The sequence below is a fragment of the Rhamphochromis longiceps genome, unplaced genomic scaffold, assembly GCF_057381845.1.
Source record: "Rhamphochromis longiceps isolate RC_006_pf unplaced genomic scaffold, R_longiceps_female_GT1.1 unmapped_scaffold_4, whole genome shotgun sequence".
Taxonomy (NCBI): Eukaryota; Metazoa; Chordata; class Actinopteri; order Cichliformes; family Cichlidae; genus Rhamphochromis; species Rhamphochromis longiceps.
The window spans coordinates 797,434-821,966 of NW_028187224.1; the positions used below are offsets into that span (position 1 = coordinate 797,434).

At 42.3% G+C, this 24,533-nt stretch overlaps 1 protein-coding gene across 1 annotated transcript in view; it reads left to right on the forward strand.

The window, feature by feature from the left end:
- The window catches only part of LOC146640606 (NLR family CARD domain-containing protein 3-like), a 248,787-nt gene that overhangs the window by 136,914 nt on the left and 87,340 nt on the right, over positions 1 to 24,533 (forward strand). The window lies entirely within an intron of this gene.

The window sequence follows — 24,533 nt, forward strand, 5'->3', positions numbered from 1 at the left end:
ACCCAGAGGAGTTTACTATGATAAGTATTAATTAATTCATTAAATGAGACAATCAGTCAAAAGTCAATCATTCATTTTTAATCAGCAGTGTTTTTGGAATCATCAGATAAATTTAAAACAAAACCAAAAACGCTGAACAAGTTTGTAAAGTTTTTTCTAAGCCAGTCGTCACAAACGTCTGTAAGTTTGAAGGTTTTCAGCTGACAGACGTTCAGGTAGTTTCATCGCTCTGGTTTGGAGGATTCAATGTTTATTAATCGTCCCTTCAGACGACCAAAGGCTGCCACGTGTACGGTAACAGCACAGACACGTGACAGACTAGACTTTCATGTGACAGCGTTTAATCTGTATAAGGTGACGTTGACATATTTTGGAGGCGTGTTGGTCACCAAACTGAACGTGTTCACTCACTGGAGTCTGTGTGCTTGTTGTTGTTGTTATTCACCGTCTTCTCTCTGACTGTGATGATGGTCCCATTTCCTTTAGACACAGTTAAAGATGGAATCTCCACAGTCACTTTACAGATGTATGTTCCTGAATCCTCTGATGTTTGAAATGTTCAAAGATGAGTCTTTGCCTCCTTTTTCAGAGACTTGGAGATTGATTTGCGTTGGTCTCTCTCTTAATTATTGTTTGATTTTTCAGCCAGGCCACTCTGAATCTTTCAGACGTTCTTGTCCAGCAGCAGGTGATGCTTACGGTCTCTCCCTCCATGACAGAAACATCTGGACTCTGGGTCACAACAAACATGCCCGATGAAACAGCTGCAAGAGACACAAAACTGTGGGTCAGTACAAAAGTTGGTTCTGTTCATCTGGACGCAGCGTTTTGTGGGAGAAACGTTTCGTCATCATCAGGTGACGTCTTCAGTCTCAGCTGCAGGTTTCAGTCTTATAAACAGGACATTTGCATTATGACTGAAACCAGCCCACTGGGGCTGAGGTCAGTTCCTTCATCTTAATCATGCAAATTCTCATGACCATTGATCAACAACCACTGATCCATGTCCATGAGTCCCATTCACAGAGAGTTGGGGAATGGCTGCAATCACAGCATGTAAGATGTGACAGATGGACCCTTAGGCCCCTCCTCCATTCAGAGATGGTCTTTCCCTTTTCACGTAAATGGCCTCCTTGACTCCGCCCTCAAACCAGCGTTCCTCCCTGTCCAGGATGTCACATCCTCATCATTGATAGAGTGTCCACTGGCCTGTAGGTGTAAATAGACTGCAGAGTCCTGGCCTGACGAGGTGGCTCTTCTGTGTTGTGCCGTCCTCTTAGCCAGAGGTTGTTTGGTTTCCCCGATGTATAAATCCTGCCAATCCTCCTGCACTTAACAGCGTACACTATGTTACTCTGTTTGTGTCGGGGGACCCGATCCTTGGGGTGGACCAGTGTTTGGTGCAGCGTGTTGAGGTGTTTAAAAGCCACAGAGACCCGGTGTTTAGAGAAAATGCGTCTCAACCAGGGGCGATTCTAGGATCAGAGCTTTGGGGGTGCTGAGCACCCAGAGAGCTGCCCAGCCAGGCAAGATAAACTTTACTCGTCACGATGAGACTTCTTCCCCGTCTCTGTCAGTCCCTGCATCCCTACATGCCTCCAGTTGTCCCGAGTTCTCTCTGACTGTCTCCTTGGTGCATTTAAACCCCTGTTCCTTCCTGTCCTCGTCGTCTGTTGTCTTCGTCTCTGTTATCAGTCATCATAATTTTACCCTCTCTGTGCAAGTCTGCAAATTTCTGTATTAAATCATAAGATTCTTAAATTCATCAAGTCTCAAAACATGACATCACTGTTTTGTACATTTTAACACAATTTAATAAACATGCTTCAGCCAGTACCTTTTGATTAGCCTTGTCTCGGTTTCTTGCTTTGTGGTAGATCTTTATTGTTTTCACTGAGATATTTGAATGCTGATCAATAAATCAATATTCAATTTAAAAAAAAAAACCTCTAATCAAACAGTTTTTGAAAAGTTTGTAACAAAACCATCAAATCTGATCAAGGTTATTTAAACGCTGCAAAAGAAGAATGGATTGGAATAAAAACATACATATCCTGACCTTAATTACTGGGGAGAATGATGAATGATGCTCATAGTGAGTAAAAAGTAAACTGAGTGATTCTTTGGACAGACTTTTAAAGTGTTCGTATAATATAATACAGATACATAAACATACACTCCAAAAATAGAGTCCTTGAAATGTACAAATGTACAAAATATTAATTTAAACAATTATAAAAATGGAGGCAACTGTGCCTATGGTACAATGTATAAAAAGCTCTTTACTGCAGACACGACTAACATGGCTCTGCAGATTGTTTCTTTTATTTTAACGTCACCTCACCTCGAGGTTGGCAAATCTATCAGTGTTTGGTGATCAACTCTCTCAAGCAGTTTAACAGTTTCTGCTGTAACTGTCACTGCTCCCTGTCTGCTTCCTTACCTGATTCTCCCTGACCTTGTTCTTTCCCCTCTTTCCTCTCTCCCTCTTTGAACTGATAATCACACGCAGATGTCACACAGTGGATATTTGTGTTTTTATGTTTTATCAATCTGTGTATTGGTACATAGTGTTGATTTTATTTGCATGATTTTATTGTGATATTTATATTGCATGTTTGTTTATTGATATTTATACGGCATGGTTTTATCCTCATATTTATATTATGTGTGTTAATGTTGTACCATGTTCCTTTAATCCACTGTGGACTAAACAGACAATTGTAGGCACCTGTGAGGTGGGGGCGTTCCCCAAGGTGGCCTATCAGCCGCCAGGTTGACCTGTTAAAGGGGATAGTGAGCGCAGAGACAAAGAGAGGAATGACGCACGAAAGGTGAGCAGGAGAAAAAGGAACGCGTGCAAGCCCGCACGTGTGTGGAAGGAACTGCTGTGGGGTGCCGCGAGTCGTTCGGCGATCCAGTCCCAACGCAGGAACAGCAACAGTGGGTGGCGATGGCTGCAATGCACAACAGGGCAGGGATGCCCCTCTGCCTGCATCTGACGGTGAGACGAGGGAGTCCGTGTTCAGGTGTGGAGTGGGGCGGGACTGTGCGGCGACGCGCTGTCAGGAGGAGACAGGTCTGTGATAGGGGCCTCCTCCCTGGTCTGCTGCTGACGAGTCTTACCATACTGGAAGAGAAGTTCCTCTCCTGTCTCTTTCATATAAGGACCACTCACCCATGTGTGGCTGGACTGTGGGATTATGGGACTGTGGGAGGGTAATTTTAGCTTATGGAAAACATGTTTTAGCCTTGTTTTAATAGTGTATAGTTATTTCTGCCGGCAGGGTTTTTAGCGGGTTGCAACAATATTTTTATTGTATACGGGGAATTTTATCTTGTATTTGTGACTCTGGCTGTGTTTTTTTTTTTATGGACATAAATGGTGTTTTAAGCCAGTTTAGTTTCTGTGCCCTGAGCGCTGACCCGCTCACTCCCCTTCCTCTTGTATGTGAACGGACTTGGAGGTGAAGATTTAGGTCCACCAGTCTTAGTGGCTACACAAATAGATTGTATTAGATGAAAAAATTACATTAATATGAAAAAATACTATTGAAATCACTAATAAAAAAGTCCTCCCTCAGTGTACTTTCAACCAAAAGGCAAAAAATCAAACACATGAACATCAAATAAAAGACATAAATACTGAAACACTGATCCAACATTATCCTTTATTGACGGATCATTTGTTCTTTCATTTTTACCTGAATGTTGCTGCTTTTTTTGAAAAGACGTCCTTATATCCATTATGAACCTCACACACACACACAACAGGAGTTATAAGGTTAATGGGAATCCAGTCAGTTAGCTGGTAAGTACCTTGGGTTTAATATCGGCACATATGACAAAATGAGCAGCTTCTCTCATTCCTTCCTTTTCTAACAGGACAGTGGCAACAACAGCAGCTACGGACAGTTTTAAGTTTTAGATTTTAAACAGGCTGTATACATTTCAATGGGAGCAACAGGACGGTCAAATGTCTCTGATTTCATTACAGAGCAGGACGGATTGTAGGGCAGCAAACATCGTCGGAAAACACATTTAACCCAGCAGGTTACCTGGTGTAATGTTTTTCAGGTAAACAGAAACATGGTCTGACTCCTACCAACTATATAAAGAGTAACTGAAGGTTAAATGCAGCTAACATGTCCTGTTTTAAGCCAGGCACTTCCACCTCCGCTCTGCTGCGTCTCAGCCACCATCTCTCTGGCACAAAGGGCACCAGAGCCAGAGCAGGGGAGAGGGAGCTGGAACAAACCATTCTGGGAGGGGGTTATCTATACTTCTGTTGTTAAAAGATCTCAAACAAGTACTGTATACTTTCTATATTTTTGTAGTGTATCACACAAACACCAAATATTGTCAAAAAAGTAAGAAATCTTTGGGGGTGCTTTGATCCATTTTGGGAAGCACCCCCCAAAACGGGCTAAAAACGCCCCTGAATATAGTTCTTTACACATTTGCCTACCAAGTGGAAGCTCAGCGGCTGAATCTCAGGAGGAGACAAAACATCTCTTTGGGGTTGTGTCAGAAATGGCATCAGGCCTAAAAATGTGTCCAATCACACATGAACAGTCACCCACTGTGGTGCCCTGTGAGTAACAGCTGAACGCAGCCAGTAAGCAGTTAAAGCAGTTCTTTTGTTAAATCCCTCCAATTAAAACTCTGATTCTGCACTTCAACACATCCTGATTGTTTTACTTTGGACAGAGACACAGCTACAGCAGAGTTCATTGTCCAAATACTTATGGGACAAACACTTGTAGTATATCACACAACACAGTACGTGAACGTGTACTGAAGCTCCCCTTCCTGCAACCCTAAGTTGGACATGTGGTTATGAAACTAGATGGGCGGTAAAATAAGAACCATTATGGATGACTGTTGCTGCCTGTAAATCAAAGTCTGCCTGAGGTGGGATTTCAGAAGCAGAAACCATGAGGAGCACAGCACCACTCCCAGAAGGCTGAGATGTGAAGCCATGTGATGAGTGAAATGATGATGGAGGAGAACACAGATGAAGATCTGGAAGCTGCTGCCTCTTTATATAGTAGACACTGACATCACCTTTTGCCTCCCTGCCAGCATGAAAACCCACACTAAAAACCCACTTACACAAACCCTCGGCTCTGGGATGGATTCAGAAACATGTCAGTTGTGGTAAACAAATGGACGGTTTTGCAACCACAAAGTTTAATCATACAAGGGCAGAATTATGTTCACTCTGTGAGAGGGGAAGCTCAGACAGTTAGCAAGAGAAACATTCAAAGAAACAACCTAAATAACACAAACTTAGCAGTTGGGATGCAGATCAGACGATATCAGCAACGTGATGATCAAATGTAGTTAAAAACACAAGAAAAACAGGCTTTTTGCTCCAAAAGGACAAACAAAGCAGGGCCAGATTAACCTGTCGGCACCTGCTGGCGTGCAGAGTAACATGTGACAACAACACACACGTGGTCACCTCAACTTGTTTCACTGGAGTTTCTCTTTTAGAGCTTTAACCTCCTAAGACCTGAACTCTTTCATGCATTTTTAAAGTCTCTTTGCTATTTGGGCTGTTTGGGACCTGATTCATGTACAAACAAAGAATTACCAGAACTTTGTTTCTGAGAGAAATGAGATCCACATATGAGGATATTCGCTTTAAATGTCGATAGAACAGAGGCAGGATAATGACCTCGTAAGTGCAAATCAGGTCCTTGTGGAGCAAAACTTTGTATTTTGGTCTAAACGTCCCAAAATGTGACGTCCACACATGAGGACAACAGGGCGCTAAAGTCCGTACAAACTTTTGTTTCTTCATTTGCTTGCAAACGAATGGAAATCCTCACTTAAAGCCAAGAAGCTTATTACCTGTGCAGGCTTTAGTGCCTCAGAGCAAACAAGAGACCTTTGATCACAATGATTTTTCTTTTCACATTTCATTCACTAGCGATTTTTTTAATGTCACCTGATCTCAGTCAGCAGACTGAATATAACAGTGAAGCACTAGTGAGCTAATGAATTAGATATTGGTCACTCATATCAACTGAAAGAGTGTAAGACAAGTAAATGTGCTATAAAGGCCGGAGAAGAGTTAATAAAAAGGTCTTGAAATGAAAATATTTCATTATTTGCTGTTTCATAGATTTTGGTTTTATTGCACTTTTGTCAGCCCTGCTGCTGCTTTTAAAAGTACTTTATCAATAAACTGGCATAAATGGTAACATTGAACACTTGCCAGTGTGAACAAAAGGTTCTTAACTTTAGCATCAAAGCTTCAGTTCACCTTTCTCAGGGCAGTTCCTTCAGTATGTGTGTTCGGCCCTAGCTGGGCCTCCTGATACTGCCCTTGTGTGGGCGCGGTGTTTTTCTCCACCTCCTCCTCTTTTGCTCCACCCCCCATCTCTCTCTTGCTCTTCTCTCTCCCCAGGACACAGCTGCTGCTCATTGGACTCATTTACCACCTGGGCCCAGTCAGCAATCACCTCTCGGAGGTCATATAAGCTGGGGATGAGCTGTGAACAGGGTGGGGGTGTTCTCTGGTGTCTCTGTGTTGTGTGTGGTTAGCCTGCTCAAAGTGTGGAGTTGTGGAAACAGCATAGCTGCTTTGTGTGAGTAGTGTGGGCTTGTGGGCCTTGGCAGCAGTAAAGCCAGCTGCTTTTAGTGACAGGGTGAGCTTGTGGGCCCCTGGAAGTACCTCCTCGTGGTGTGGAGTTTTTGTTTGGTTGTTGTGTTCTTTGTTGTTGCAACCCTTTTTCTCTTTTTCCAAGTGTTATTGGTAAAACGGCGTTGCCGGCTCTTTATGTTAAGATGATCTATAATAAAGACTATTTTATTTACTGAAAACACTGGTCTGTTTTCCTTTCATTCTGTTCTGGACTCATTTGTTACTGGTCCCCTCACTCACATGCCTAGACCCTTTCGGGGGGAACGTAACAATGTGTATTAATGCAGGAACAACTTGATTCCACACAGCTGACGCACCGAGAGTGTCTGCTGCGTGGTTAACTTTATAACCTTTGGTACGCAGTGGTGTCGCTCCACCTGTTAGCTAGTTTAAGAAACTGGTTAAGGAGGGAGTATCTGTGAGGATGAGGAGGATTTAGTTCTTTAAAAACACGTCAGATACTTGCAGGAAGCTTCTTTCAGCTTCTTTTCTCCACTGCGCAGGTTTAAAACCATGACAGCAGAAGTCATGATGAAGAGATTGATTAGTCAGTCACAGTGTAAAGAGTCCTCCTGCCTGCATCGCTCGCCAGTATAAACAGACCTTTGCTCCTGGAAAACAAATATATCAAAGTCATGTTGTCCAAGAAATGCATTTTATCTCACTAGTGAATCAAAGAAAGTCTGTGTACTTTCTGAGAGTGAGAGGTGAACGTCAGACAGTTCTTAGAAAATGTAGTTTCTCTTTAAGCTTTTAACGTCTCTTTTACCCCCATTTGTCTAAAACTACTTGACAGCCCTTCATGTCAGAGGTTTATTATCTGTGCAGGATGGAGCACATGGTCTCAGTCAGGCTGGACACGATCACTCCTACAGGAAGTAAATTACTGTGATTTTATTTCACCTGTGAAATGATGAAAAACAGCAGAATAGCTCACGCTAACAAACGGGTGTTGAAATGTTTCATTTTCTGCTGTTTCACAGGTCAAAAAGGGCGTCGAAGCAAACTGAAGCTGAGCTGCTGCTGCTGTTGTAGTGCAGCATCTGCTGTGTGCTTCATCAGAGAACCTTCTGTACACAGCAGACAGAGGCTGCTGCCACTGAAGTCCATCTGCTAGAGAGCTTTAAACACTGGTTATTGAAGTGGCTTTGATGATACTGATACACAGTCTTTGCTGCTGTCACAGGACAGGGATCCACCAGGGAGTAGTTGTCAGGATAAAGAGCCTTCGCTTCTCTAAATATAAACTGGATACTTGTAGGAAACTTTGGGAAGCAGCATTTTTCCTCATATCGTCTAAACTGAAGTTAGCTCAGGTGCTTCTTCCATACTTGCTCTGCAGAAAGCCAAAGAGTTTGGAGCTCTGCAAACATTTGCAGCACAGCTGGATGTTTGTAACTTTGGTCACCTCTGTATCATCCCTCAGATTCTTTCTGCACAGCTTTGAAACCATGACAGCACGAGTGATGCTGAGGAGACGTCCAGTTTAAACAGACCTTTATTCCTGGAACACAAACACATGAAGTGATGCTGCTAAAGAAGAACATTTAATCGCACTAATGAATCAAGCATCTGTTTGTCTGTCAGTCTGTCAACAGTTCCTCTGATCGACTTCAGACTTGGTGGGTATTTTGTTTTTGCAGCGGTCAAAGTCGATCAGCGTGTTGCTTTGTCTGCTGTAAATCTGCCTGTACAAAGGGAAACATGCATGTTTTAGATGCAAACTCACAACATGGCTGCATTTTTGTGATTATGTGTATTTTATATTGATTTATTCTATTATGTTTTGTATATGAATCTTTACAAGTGTGTCGATACAAAGGCTTGATTAAAACAAAGGTCTCAGCTGTGCTGTTAGGGATGCTCTCATATTTGTTTCAAATGTAATAAATCAAAGGATTTCAGGCTTTTCATCCTTTTTATTTGTTTGGTTCTAACAGCAGCTGGATAAAAACATGCAGGTGATGAATATAATTGTGTGATATTGTGAGCATTGTGAATAAAGAAAGAGCAGAGATAGTAAAAAGGAAACAGGTGATGGACGTGAGATTTTCAGAACAAAAGCTCCTCAGTGAGACGATCACCTGGACACAAGGTCAGGCAGCTGGGACTCATCTAGAGAGCAAAATGGAAAAGTGATCTGTGCAGAACATCACTGTTGATTGCAGTTATTTACATCAGACTTCTTCTCTGAGATAAGAGCACCATTTGTGGGAAAGATGACAGTATTTCCAGGCTGGATGCTGTTTGCAGGGAGAACTGAATGAAAGTCTCCTGCACCTCAGCGCTGAGGTCCACACCTGTGAACACAGATGAGGTCAATCTGCTGCAGCACGTAGAGCTTTACTGATCAGCAGGTTCAAAGGATTCAGCAGAGCGTAGAGTCAGAGCTAAATGCCACATCACCATAGAGTTTGTTAACAACAGCTTTCTTTGCCCTTTGTCTCCATGGACTGAATCAGGGATACTCGTCATACTTCACCTCAACCACGTCACTGAGAGACCCCAGCCTGACACAGCAGCAGAGATGATGAAAGCAGAAACAGCAAACAGATGCTTCAGTTGTGTTTCTCTCTGTGTGTGCGCTCACGCCCACTTGTGTGTGTGAACTTTCCACGTACCTCAGCTTGTTTCTCCAACATGAGCCATCAGGGCTGAAAAACATCACTAACACATGAATTCTTTCTCTTTTTGTTATCACCTGTGATCATGTGTCTTATGTTTCTGTCATTCACCAGTTCTTGTATAGTTACGTGTAACTAGACTTCTGTGGGACGTAAATGATTGTTTTGTATGCAGATCTGTACAAAGGATGTAAACACTTGATTACAAAGGAGATCTCAGCTGTGTTGTTATGGATGGACTTCAACGTATTTGTTAAAAAAGAGAATAAAGCAAAGTGTTTTAGCTGTTTGGGAGTTTTTGTTTGATTCCATTCAGTTTTATTTCTATGGAGTCAAATAATAAGAAAGGCTCTAGAACAGCCCTGAGTTTGTCCAGGTGACACTCCTCTGAAGAACAAAGACAAAGAGGAAGAAGGGGATTCGTTTTCAAGTCTTGTTTCTTTCAAAATAAAAGCTGAAATGTTTTGGAAGCATGATAATATTTCAGCCAGGATGCCGTCTCCAAGGAGACCTGCACCTCAGCGCTGAGCTCCACATCACGCCCTGTGAAAGCACAGATATAAATCTGCTGCAGTGAGAAGAACTTTACCCAACACAAGTGTAGAAGTAGACATTTGACTTTACCTACAACCTGTTAACAACAAAGCTTTCATTGCCTCTGTTGTTGATGTCATGTAGGACTAATCATACTTCACATCAGCCATGCACACGTCAGAGGATCTCCAGGCTTCCAGTGATAAAGCCAAGCAGATGATGTGAACATAGCAATAGTAAAACATGAATCATAATCAGCTGTATGTGTCGACTATGTGGCACCTCAGTCTTGTTGGCATGAAGAAAAGTTGTGTAACATGTAGCATAAGGGCTGCAAAGACATCATGTAGACAGCAGTCGTCTGTTAGTCATAACGTATCTCCTGTTAAAGAGTTAAATGTGCGTTCTCCATCTCTGTCCTCTCACAGCTCGCCGTATACCAACTCCAGCTGTGGTAACAAGACATGATGCACTACCAGATGAAAGAGTCCTAGGAGTGAACTGGTGCACAGAGACAGATGTATTCAAGATCAGGATAACTGAAAAACCTGTGCCAACGACTAGGCGAGGCATCCTCTCATTTGTAAGTGCAATATATGACCCATTGGGCTTTTTGTCTCCTGTCATTCTGAACAGAAGCTAAACAAAGTCCTGCTGTGAACAGCAGCAATATGGATTTTACACATCCATCCATCTTTTCAGCTCAGGGTCGTGTGTGTGTTTGCACCATGTTTACAGAAACTGGAACGTGACTCCACTTGTCGCCAAGAGTTTGAAGGCGTTTTTGAGACTAAACATGGTGTTTTAGTGTCAGAGGTACGATTAGGTTGTGGTTAGGTTTAGGGCTGAAGGTTAGGGTTAGGCATTCAGTTTTTAGGGTTAGGTAAAGCATTACATCAATGTCCCCACGGAGATATGAAAACAGGACTGTGTGTGTGTAACCCTATCCCAGCTGTTATTAGGCAAGAAGCAGTTAACCTGTGGGAGGATGTCAGGGTACCAGGAGAGAATCAGACATGGATTCAAACCCACGACCTTCTTGCTGAGAGCAGGTTGATCCCACCTACAAAGATCATCTGTTTAAACATGCGCTGTAACTGAGTATTTTTTAAACATGAGAAACCGAATATAAGGGTTGCTCTGCCACTGCTGCCTTGACCGGTTACTTCAGTTTATCCAGTGACCACGTTGGCAGCATCAAAGCTAAGTAAGGCCACGCCCACACTTACATCGGGATTTTTGAAAACGCAGATTTTTCTGAGCGTTTGCGCCTTTCATCCACACGTAAACGGCGTTTTCACTGAAAACTGATATTTTTGAAAACGTCTTGTTAAGTCTAATTGTTGAATGTCGCCATTGTGTTTCTTAAATTTGTACAGTCTTAGTTCAAGCAGTAGGATCAAAGCCATTCCTTTGATCCTGACCACCTCTCCAACCACTCTGTGCTGGGGGAGGTTTTATTGTAGATACATCCTATCTGGAAGACCTGTTTCTTTTGATGTAAGCTTCCTGGGTTTATGACCCTTTGGTCAGCAGGAGGTCTGACACACACACACACACGCACGCGCGCGCGCGCGCACACACACACACACACACACACACACACACTCAGTGTATACATTTACATACAGTGCCTTGTCTTTGTAACCAAAGGGGGTTGCAAGGGGAGGTGTTTAGTAAACTATTGTTTGAAGTTTGTCAATAAAAGGCAGCGAGAGGAGGCCATCATCGGGGTCATTTTCGTGGTGGACACAGACGAGGCCTCCCTTGCACAAGTAATCGATCGATCGACTGTCTTGTTTTCTTCATGATGAATAAGTCTCTAGAATTAGCGGGGCTTGTGGAAACACAGACCCAACATTTATTTGGTCCTCCGAGCCGGAGCCTAACACATTGCATCCACCGAGGAGAGGGAGAGGACGCCACCGCAACGTCTGGGATGATTGACGTAAAGCCCTGGTGTTTCACTTTGCTTTGTCACCAGGCCGGGAAGTTTGCGCCTGAACTCCCCTCGGGATGGATGACGATTGACGGGATCCAGAGACTCTTCCCATGAACGTAAACAAACAGTTAGTACAGAAGGCCTTAGAGAGCGGCTACGTGACCCTGCGTTGACCGCAGGTAATGGAAGCGCGCTAGCCGCGTAACAGAGACACAGGCTTCTCTGCCGTTTGGGGCGTGGAAATAACCTAGGTTCGGTAGCTCCGCCGTGAGGAGTGTCCGGAATCTCCGCCATTTGGGGGCGTTAGAGAGTGTCCGAAGGTTGAATTCTCCGCCATATGGGGCGTTTGAGAGTTTTCAACAGAGAGCGCTAGCTGTGCGTGCAGACGCAAGCGATAGGCCTATGTTGTGTGTGTGTGCGGGCCAGACGTGGTCTGCGTGAGTGTGGCTGATTGTTGTCTTGTAATGGAGAATAAAATGTGTAAGTCTGCCTTAGAAGGGGATGTAAAATTTATGGAGAAAGTTTTACCAGGCAGCACGCAGTATGTAGGTTGTTGGTGTGAGAAATATGGATTTGAAGGGACATTAGTGGAAGTTAAGTGTAAAATGCTGGTAGAAAGAATAGCTGTAAGTGTAGCAGGTAAAACAGGTAAAGCGAAGCAGAGGAAGGAATTGCAGTTAGCAGTTGCTAAGTTGTGGCTGGAGCAGGCTCAGAAGAGGAGAGAAGCACAGAATGTTAAAAGAGCAATATTGCAAGAAGTTCTTGTGAAACCTGAGGATGAAACTACAGCTCAATCCACTGCAACTACTCTAGAACAACACCGTAGAAAAGCATTAGGAAGAGCAAGAATGTTAGCAGAAAGAAGAGCCAGAGAAGAGCGTGAGAGAGCAGAGGCAGAGGTGGAGGAGAAATTAAAGGCTGAGTATGGAGAGACATTAGGAGCAACATTGAGTCCAAGACAGACTAGGCAGGGTAGGAAACAGAAAGTAAAGTTAGTGAACACAAACGTTACAACCACATATCCATCCCTGACACAACACAAAAAAAAAAAAAACATATGGTGTTTCTGTAACAGAGTGTGAAGATGAAGAAAGTTTTTCTCCTGATCCAGTCCGTGAGTGTGAGCGTGTTTGACGTCATGGTGTGTGTGAAAAGGTATCCAGCTGGGGCAGACGTGATTCTGCAGGTCACCTGCCCAGTGGACGAAAAGAAATAAAATAGTTGTGTGGATGAATGATAGCACGAAGAGTGTTTGGTGTTTCTCAGTCTGAAACAGCTGTAATGCTACTTTCTGTTTTGGAGAAAAGTACAGTTTAAAAAAAACAAAAAAACAGAGAGAGATGTGTGTTGTTTAAGCAGTGATGAGAATAATGGAAGTGTGATGAGAGATGAACACAAAAACATACTGAAGATGCATTAACTATACCAACCCTACATGCATATTAGTTACATGAGAAGAAACTTATTATGTGCTAAGACAACAGGGTTATGCTGTATGTTGTGTGTATGGCTGATTGGATGAATGTTTGAGATTAAACTGGCTGTTGATTTGTCTTTTGTTACTAAGTTGAACCTGCCAATTGGGTTGTTACGATTTATCCCCCTGGCATGAAGAACACGTGTCATGACTTAAACAAGGCCTTTCTTTCCTTTGATTTCCTTTATTTTCTTTCTTTTATTTTGTTACTTTCATGGTGCACTGAAAGTTTTGTTTGATGATCTCTGTTTGAGCAGATCTGCACGATTAGAATCGAAGCGTCGTCGAGAAAACTGTTGCAAAGTGAGCTTCTCCAAAATTAAAATGGGCTCAGGAGAAAGCCACTTATTTGGGACAATCAGGAAACAAGTTCCTGTCCAAAAGGATTCAACGAGGAAATCCAGTCTAAATTCTTTTTCTTTTTGAAATGATGTCGTTTTGCTGAGCGTGGAAACGAATGCGACGATAATTTCCACAATCAGCAAAAGAAGGAATCACTGAGTGAATGAGTGAGAATTTTAAAATAAATGGGGAACTGACTGACTGACTTAACACCATTGTGTGAAGTCAACCCCCACCTGACAAAGGTGTGGATGTATCTCTGTGTGTGTCTCTGTTGCAGGAGCAGAAGGAGACCACAGGAGGAAACTTGGGTCACATGACTATGTGAACTCTGAAAATTTAACCTTTTTAGTTTAAATTTTTCTGTGTCTGTGAATTTACCATGTGTGTGTCATTCACTACCTTGTGTTGCTCACAGAGATTACTGTGAGAAAGAGTGTATACACCTGCGCAGCGCTAACATTTACATTTCTTTTTACAGCCGATGGTTAATCATGTGATTTGATCATGTGATTTATAGCAGGACACAACTTAATGATGTTTCTCTACCACAGGATTACTGAGATTTTGTATGAAGAAAACTGTAGTTACAGGCTATATGTTGATGATGAAATTACAGTGTTGTTGAGAGAATGTTGGAGAAAATGTGAATGTAACAGGGGAGAAATTTTTTTTTTCTGCCTGTCCCGTTTGGCTCTTTTGAATTGTTGTCTAAAGGCAAAGAAAGATGCCCAACGGATTTACTTTACCAAATTGACCATCCCAGCCTTGCCATAATGGTCCGTTTGATTCACCTTTTATTGTTTATTTTATTTTCACTTGCTGAATACGGGACAGACTTGACTGGAGGAAAGAAGGGGAGAAAGAAAGAGGGAAAGAGAAACAGCTGAGAAGAGGGACGGGGGAGAAGGGCAAAAAACAAAAACCAACAGAATGGGCAGAAAAAAATGCATCTATCGATCACCTGGATCACCTGTTGAGAAAAAAAAAGAAAACAAGCAGAAGAAAACAAGAATAATAGAATAAACAACATCACAATGATCAAAGTCAAAAAGTCAAAGTCAACTTTATTTGTCGATTCTGCCACATGTACAGGACATACAGAGAATAGAAATTGCGTTACTCTCAATCCCTAGATAAATAGCAAATGAACATTTAAATATATTTAAATATAAAAGTGATTAAAAATGCAAGTAAAATAATTAAAAAGTAAAAATTTAAATAAATACAATTTTACATATAACAAGAAAGCTATATAATATACAATATAATGGGTAAGTGACATTGAGTGTAAACCAGGCAGAGTAGTGCAAATAGGCAAATAGTGCAAATGGAGATTTAGTAGTGTACGGTAAGAGAAAGTGTAACAACAAAGTCTTATGAGGTAATGGCAGTCCAATGCTCCACAAAGTGACTGGTAACTGGTGCAGGCCAGTGAGTGAGTCAGAGAGTGTGTGTGTTTGTGTGTGTGTGACAGAGTTCAGTGAGACCGTGGAGGAGAGAGGGGAGAGGGGGCAGAATCGGGAGGGAGTTAAGCTTCCTGACAGCCTGATGGATGAAGCTGTCCTTCAGCCTGCTGGTCCTGGCCTGGAGACTCCGCAGTCTCCTCCCCGACGGCAGCAGCTTGAAGAAGCTTTGCATTGGGTGCGTGGGATCAGCCGCTATGCAAAGGGCTTTTTTAGTGAGACGGGTGCTGTAAATGTCCTGGAGGGAGGGGAGAGAGACACCAATGATCCTCTCTGCAGCTCTCACTATGCGTTGAAGGGTTCTATGACAGGACGCATTGCAGGCTCCAAACCACACAGTGATGCAGCTCGACAGGATGCTCTCGATGGTGCCTCTGTAGAAAGTGTACATGATGGGGGCTGGTGCTCCTGCTCTTCTTAGTTTGCGGAGAAAGAAGAGACGCTGCTGTGATTTCTTGGCCAGTGCTGTGGTGTTGTACGTCCAGGAGAGATCCTCTGTGATGTGCACACCCAAGAACTTGGTGCTGCTCACTCTCTCCACAGACGCTCCGTCAATGGTCAGAGGAGCATGTTGGGTGTGCATTCTCCTGAAGTCCACAACAATCTCCTTCGTCTTCTCCACATTCAGAGAGAGATTGTTGTCAGCACACCACGTGGCCAGGCGTCTCACCTCACTTCTGTAGTCGGTCTCATCCATGTTGCTAATGAGACCCACCACCGTTGTGTCGTCCGCAAACTTGATGAAGAGGTTGGAGCTGTATGATGGAGTGCAGTCATGGGTCAGCAGAGTGAAGAGTGATATATGGGAATATGACAGTAAATACTAAATATTAAATACTAAATACTTCCCCTCCCAGTAATAACATTACTGGGAGGGGAAGTGGTGGTGGGTGGAGATAGGCCTCCAAACCTTGGAGGGCCCGAGATGTCCCCAGAGAGGTGGCGTCTGATACCCAACCTGACATATAGACACAGACATACAGGCACACACATATACAAACATCCATTCCCACCCTCATGCTCTCATGTGCACTTACTCCACACTCAACCAACGTGGAGACAGACATAAAGAGACGTTGTACACACGATCACACTCCCCAAGCGTACTCTACAAACCGGGTCTAGGTACCCTTGCCCCTGGAGGGGGGAACTGCACCCAGACCCAGGTGGTGTTACCCTTTTCCCTGCGGTGGGGAGAGGCATATATATATATATATATATATATATAAAAACACCCAGCACGCCCCTGCGGGCGGTTTATCCTTCAAGCTCGGGTCCTCTACCAGAGGCCTGGGAGCTTGAGGGTCCTGCGCAGTATCTTAGCTGTTCCCAGGACTGCGCTCTTCTGGACAGAGATCTCCGATGTTATTCCCGGGATCTGCTGGAGCCACTCGCCTAGCTTGGGAGTCACCGCACCTAGTGCTCCGATTACCACGGGGACCACCGTTACCTTCACCCTCCACATCCTCTCGAGCTCTTCTCTGAGCCCTTGGTATTTCTCCAGCTTCTCGTGTTCCTTCTTCCTGATATTGCTGTCATTCGGAACCGCTACATCGATCACTACGGCCGTCTTCTTCTGTTTGTCTACCACCACTATGTCCGGTTGGTTAGCCACCACCATTTTGTCCATCTGTATCTGGAAGTCCCACAGGATCTTAGCTCGGTCATTCTCCACCACCCTTGGGGGCATCTCCCATTTTGACCTCGGGACTTCCAGGTTATACTCCGCACAGATGTTCCTGTACACTATGCCGGCCACTTGGTTATGGCGTTCCATGTATGCCTTGCCTGCTAGCATCTTGCACCCTGCTGTTATGTGCTGGATTGTCTCTGGGGCATCTTTACACAGCCTGCACCTGGGGTCTTGCCTGGTGTGATAGACCCCAGCCTCTATGGATCTTGTGCTCAGAGCTTGTTCTTGTGCTGCCATGATTAGTGCCTCTGTGCTGTCTTTCAGTCCAGCTTTGTCCAGCCACTGGTAGGATTTCTGGATATCAGCCACCTCCTCTATCTGCCGGTGGTACATACCGTGCAGGGGCCTGTCCTTCCATGATGGTTCCTCGTCTCCCTCCTCTTTCTTGGGTTTCTGCTGCCTGAGGTATTCACTGAGCACTCGGTCAGTTGGGGCCATCTTCCTAATGTATTCTTGGATGTTCGTTGTCTCATCCTGGACTGTGGTGCTGACACTCACCAGTCCCCGGCCCCCTTCCTTCCGCTTAGCGTACAGCCTCAGGGTGCTGGATTTGGGGTGAAACCCTCCATGCATGGTAAGGAGCTTTCTTGTCTTTATTTCAGTGGCTTCTATCTCCTCCTTTGGCCAGCCTATTACCCCAGCGGGGTACCTGATCACGGGCAGGGCGTACGTGTTGATGGCCCGGATCTTGTTCTTACCATTCAGCTGACTCCTCAGGACTTGCCTGACCCTCTGCAGGTACTTGGTGGTTGCAGCTTTTCTAGCGGCCTCTTCATGGTTCCCATTCGCCTGTGGGATCCCCAAGTACTTGTAACTGTCCTCTATGTCTGCAATGTTGCCTTCTGGTAGTTCAATCCCCTCAGTTCTGACTACCTTCCCTCTCTTTGTTACCATCCGACTACACTTCTCCAGTCCGAACGACATTCCAATGTCATTGCTGTATAGCCTGGTAGTGTGGATCAGTGAATCGATGTCTCGTTCACTCTTGGCATACAGCTTGATGTCATCCATGTACAGGAGGTGGCTGATATATATATATATATATATATATATATATATATATATATATATATATATATATATATATATATATATATATATATATATATAATGTGAAGTGTAACTCTGAGCTGTAGGAAATGAAACTAAACGGACTTTTTCTCCTTTATTTATAGGAAAGTGTAGGAGAGCAACAGATGAACAAGCGTTACTGTAACAGGAAACATCAGAGGACCTTTATGTTCATCATCATCACTGTTTCCTTGTTCTGTCACAAACACACAACACTTCCTGCTCTCTCTCTGATGGATCTGATTGGCTGTTTCATTCACAGGAGGTCAGGGCGTCACACAAACAGCTTTAACTGCACAACGACACACTTTAAATCATCTGCAGACAAACCTGTGTGTTTGATTTATGAAGAAATAATAAAGACGTGTGTACAGCTGTCCATGAAGCAGCTTCTCACACAAACTCTGACACTTCAGCCACTTTAATTCCTGCAAAGCTGCGTAATAAAGAGCTGTGACTGCTATGAGCTGCTGATGATGACTGCATGAAGCTCTCAGCTGAAGCTTCTTTCATTTATTTTAATGTTAATGTCGCCTTTTTAAGTCTGTGTGAGGATTTTAATGACACACATTAAAGGAGCTTCTTTGATTAGAACCAAATTCATGTTGATTTTCAGCCTGAAATGATAAAAACTTTAATAATTCTGTTTATAATCATCAACCTGGAGACTAATGAAAAGTATAATAGTGAAAAAAAGCCGTTATTATTTGAGTAATGCCTGAATCTGCTCAGAGACAACACAGAGGTGTTGATGACAGTTTGACATTAACTGAATTAAAAACAAAGTGCACTTATTGTGAAAATCTGCCTCCTACTTCTTTAAATCATTTTTATGTATTTTTTAACGTCACAGTGAAACATTGAGGCATTAATCTGACACAGTTTGATCAGCAGCTGTGTTTTCACTGACGTTTCACTTTGATTTGTTCAGACTGAGCAGAGAGGATCGGTTCTCTGTGTGCGCACTGCTGAGAAACACAAGCTCATTTCTGCTGTTTCATGAAAAGTGTTATGGAGGAACAAGAAGTTCAGCCTCTAAACTCTCAGCGTGAGGACTGAGTGAAGAGTTTCAGAGCAGAGAGTTTTGGCTCACAGCTTTTAGCGTCTACACAAAGAGACGATTACGCACTTGATCTGAGAACATCTCCACCTCCTACAAACAAACTCTCCTACGAGCAGCTGTCACAACCACAACAGGCAGAAGACTGGATTTCTTCAGGTCAGATTTCATGCAGGTTGCACTAAATTGTGTGTCACAGACATTGTAGTTCACATTTGTGTGACTCGTTTAAATCTTCTCCTCCTGAAAGTGAAACTCTTACAAACACATCAGGCCACAACCTGCTGCAGGTTAATGATTGATCTGAAGGCAGCTGACCTTTGAGCAGGAACTTGTGAGTCTTTTATTGTGTTTAATGCTCACAGTGCTGAAGCCTGCAGACACACCCACATCATATTATTTGTTCTCAGGAGATAACATAGAGATTTTGGCCCTTTCTCAATGTGCGTACTTGCGTTGTCGTCTACTCGTGATACGTCATCAGTCGGAGACCAAGTACTGTTCCAATTCGAAGTACGCATCAAGCCGAGTTCTCGCTCCGCCCGTTTTATCGAGCATGCATCGGTGGTGAGTTGTGTGGACTTGGTACAGCTAAATATCCCAGAATGCATTTCGTCCAAAACTCAAACGCGGCAATGGCGGACGAGCGGGGCTGAAAACTTTTAAATATTACTCTTTCTGGGTCACAAAATAAACATTTAAGTTATTTCAAGCGAGAATGTAGCTGTGTAAACTTCAAATATCTGCTCGATTTATCAAGATATCATATATTTCCAAACGCGCTCCGACGTTTTCGGAGACGTCTGTGACCCGCCAGCTCCATAGCAGACAGCGAGGTCAAGGATCATTAGAGCCGGCGAGAACAGCGGACTCCCAGCACATCGTTTTCACCCCTTTTATTAAGGTATGTACACGTATGTACATGTACACTATTTTTATTAATAGAGATTTCACCACTGAGGTTAAACATGATATATAAGTCACTTAGATCACTTCTAAATGTTAATGTTTGGCTTATTTCAGTGTTTTATTTGTTCCTGAGTAAACCGGTTTGGCTGTGATTAAAGTTAAGCTTCATAACATATTACTCACAGTTAAATTAAGAGGGGACGGCAGTAAAAACTCTGGACCTGTGACATCATCAAGTATGCCGGTGTTCCAATTGTACAAATTGCGAGTCCGTGCTCCCGTTTCCGGCAAGTCCGTGCTCCCGTGCGGTCTCGGCAAATCCGGTCTCGCCGAGAACGCGAGTACATACTTGCGTACTTAGAATTGAGAAAGGGCCTCTGACTATATCGCTCTATCGGGAGGCACCAAGATGGCGGCTTGAACAGTCGTGTTTTTTTCAGGAGCTCCGAAAGACCGCAAAATTTACTAAGTAACTTCATTCTCTTTCCACTCGAATTATAACTATGGATGCCCAAAAGGTTATTAAGAATGCAAAGCTGCAATTTGTGCCGTCAAACCCCAATGTTAAGACGTCGTCGCATGCTAAAGTCAGTGACCATGGCTATGCTAACACTGAAGCTGCCAACGTGGGCTTAAACAAGCGAGAACGGGGAGCAGACTCGGCGCCGCCAACTCCTTCAAAACAACCGCCAGAGGAGAAAAGAACAAAATCTTCAGAGAAGGAAGACGATATCTCCAATAAAACTATTTTTGAAGCCATTATGGGACTTGACAAAAAATTTGAAGCACAACTGGAGGATATCAAGGAACAAAACAGACAAAGTGCAGCTATGGTTGCCAGCTTGGCTAAGGCTGTAGAGTTTAATGCTGCAGAGATAGTTGATTGCAAACTGAAAGTTGTTAAACTGGCAAATGCGAATGAACAGCTGCTTAAAGACAATGAAGACTTGAAAAGAAGAGTGAGAGAACAGGAGCGCTACCGAATGAGGTGGTGCCTAAAACTGAAAGGGATGAAGGAAGACAAAGATGAAAACATTAGAGTGAAGGTTTTGCAAACGCTTCAGAAGATTGCCCCTGACTTGAACTTAGAAGAGGCCGTTGATATTGTCCACCGTTTAGGGAAACGAGTTGATGGCAGAAACAGAAACATCATTATTCTATTCACACAGAGGCGAATTAAAGAAGAGTTGTGGAGGCGCACCAAAGACTCTTCAACCTGCAAGCAAGAAGGCATCAGTTTCGCAGAGATGTTGCCGCAGAAGGACATACAAGATCGACAGCGCCTATGGCCTCTGGTGGAGGAAGCAAGACGTGCGGGTAAACGGGCCTACTTTCGTGGTCCACATGCCTTCATTGATGGACGCAAAGTTTAGGAAAGACAGGAGAACTAAAAATGACAAAAACTGAAATAGTGGAAACTTGTTAGCGGTCTAAGGAGCTCAGCATTTAGTACTTTTTTTTTTCTTCTTTTTCTCACGTGGTGAGTGATATTCTGTCTATAGTTCATGTTGAATGTTAACATTTGTTTTGGTTCTTTAAATGTTAGGGGTTTAAGAGAATCAGTTAAAAGAAAAGCCTTATTTTTGTACTGCAAAAGTAAAAAATCAAACTGTATTTTTCTACAAGAGACTCATTCATCTGATAGTGATGTATCTTTTTGGTCAAACCAATGGGGTAGCAAAATCCTGTTTAGCCATGGCTCAACGAGGTCGGGGGGTGTAGCAATTTTATCCAATAACTTTCCTGGGGATCTTGTACTACAACGGACTGACTTGAATGGTCATTGGTTGATTGCTGTAATGAGAGTTGAAAGTTTGTTTTTCATTTTAGTCAACGTTTATGGATATAATAATGAAAGTCAGAATAAAATTATGTTAGAAGATATAACTTCAAATATTTTTGAACTTAAAGATCGATACCCTACAGAATACATTTTAATGGGTGGTGATTGGAACATGACTCCTGATGAATGGACTGATAGATGGCCCTCAAGGACAGGTAGACCACAAAAAAATAACCTAATTATAGATTTTTTGATAAATAACAACTTGACAGATATTTGGAGAGTAAGAAATCCAGGATTTAAGAGCTTTTCTTGGTTTAAACCAAATGGAGCTTGTAAATCTAGAATAGACTATTGGCTAGGAAGTGACATCATTCTTAGGCACACTGTAAAAGTTGTGATGTCAAATGCACCTCTATCTGATCATTGCTTTATTGAACTGTGCTTAGAATCGGAAATTAGACAATCAAATAAAAGAACTTATTGGAAGTTCAATGCCAAACTTTTACAAAATGAAGACTACTGCGACATAGTCAGAAAAATTATAAAAGATATTATGGCTGATCATCTAATTGTAGGCTATACCAGTAAATGGGAATTCATTAAATTCAAAATTAGAGAATTTAGTATTCAATTCAGTAAAACCATAAGTCAAAAGCAAAGAGAATATGAATGTAAATTATTCCAAGAAATTACTTATTGCTGTAGTAAAGATGATCTAAATACCCAAGAAAGGAGTAAACTTATGGAGTTGCAAACTAAATTAGATCAGCTCTACCTAAATAAAGCAGAAGGAGCTTTTGTGCGTTCACGGGCCAAGTGGATTGAGGAGGGGGAAAGAAATTCTTCATATTTTTTTAATTTAGAAAAGAGCAGACAGAAAAGAAATTTTATATCTTCTCTGTTAATTGATGGCATTGAATGTGACGACCCTAAAATTTTGGAAAATGAAACTTATACATTCTATTCCAATTTATACTCCTCACAGTTCTCCCAAGCAGATTGTGATGTCTTTTTTGATCAAATAGATAATCTGATCCCTAAAATTGATGAATCATTTAAGGAATTATGTGAATCTGACTTCAGAATTGAAGAGTTAGATGCATCTGTTAAGAAAATGGCACTTAATAAATCCCCTGGTCCAGATGGGCTTACAGTTAATTTCTTCCAATTTTTTTGGGAAGACTTACGGGAAATTTTATTCAAAGCTACACTCAGAAAAATTAGGGTTCTTAAATGGTTCTTCTGATGTCTCTATGGTTCTTTAAAGAACCATCATACGTCAAAGAACCTTTTTATTTTGAAGATGGTTCTTCAGCTATTACAAATGGTTCTTTAAAGAACAAAAGGTTCTTCATCCTTAGCTATCTGAGTTTGTTGGTGTAAAATGGCATAAATAATATTCACTTTAATGAGGGTGTGAATTATACTGTGTGTTTTGTTTGTGTGCGGAGGGGGGGGGGGGGGGCAGATGGTGGGATACTGAATATTCAAATTAAAGTTAGAAACACTTGCTCAAAAATATTCTGGTGGCAGGGGTGGGGGCCAAAGCCTGAAGACCCCCAGCACCCACCCTGCAAACCCACTGATCACAAATAATGTGGTAACAGAATATAGAATTTATTATTAAGCCGTTTATGAATATGGTGAATTTATAAATTAACAATCTAAACAATCCATTCGGGGGATATTAGACAGATTCAGATACTGATCTATATCAGATCTCTCTCTCGCGCGCGCTCTCTCTCTCTCGCTCTCTCTCTCTCTCTCTCTACATATATATATATATATATATATATATATATATATATATATATATATATATATATATACAACATATATCATAATGATAATACTAGTTACTGTGAGCTTTACAAGCTACCCAGCAGTATGTAAAGTCAAATTATAAAATAATATAAGTAAATAATAATTGCACATGTGATCTGAGTACTTGTTTATCACTGCGCAATTTATTATTATATGTGCCAAGCCAAATAAATGACAGGGAGAGAGAGAGACATGGAGAGTGAGAGAGACGTTAGAACACGTAGTACAACCAAAGGGGGGGGGCAACTGTAGGGATGCGCATGCGCACACAGATCGCGCGAGCCTTGAACTTTCTAACGGAAAGAAAACTTTCTCTCGGACGTTGCCAGTGGATAACAGTCTTCAGTACCTGCTGGTCTTTAAAGGATTCTGGATTCCTGGACTGTTGGAAAAGGTAAAACATTTTCATAAAACCTTTTTATTGTTTTGTTTTTGTTACTCGTCATTGTAGCTTGCTGTTAATGTTGTGCTAACAGTAATGGTTAGATACGTTAGCCTTTGACGTTAACGCAGTTTAGTATCTGGTATAAAGAACTGTTTTCCTAACAAAACCACTGTTACAATTAAGTGAAGGTGCTCCCAAATAATTTGGCCTGTAAAATATGTGGCTATATTGCGTGCTGCGTACATAAACTAATGTCAGCTAGACAGATATTAAAATCAATAATATGGTTAAAGTCACCAAAATGGCGCCTGAAGCCTGTTGTGTGAGCTCTGTGTCTGGTCTAGAAACTCAGAAATTCAGTAGCCTGTACTTTGAATTGTGGAGTAGCTGTATAAAATACAGCAATGCTTAAGTGTTTTGAATAAATAGAAATGTGACACATGAGAAGTTGTGTCTTTGACTGTTACTGTAGAACTTATTTTCAGAGTAGTTGACAAATTATGCTCCAGTCATTTGATGTTACCAAGATAATGTCCGTTTTTATTATAGTTAAAAAAAAATTATGTACATTTCATTTATCCAACATCATATATTAGGCAAAAAAGAGGTCATTATACTAACAAGACCAGATAATCCAAAGCATAAAATTATCAATATTTATCTGAAGAAGGCTTAAAAGTTAGACTAAACGGTGGTATAGTGGTTAGCGCTGCTGCCTCACAGCTAGAAAGACTCTGTTCAATTCCCAGGGTCAACCGGGTGCCT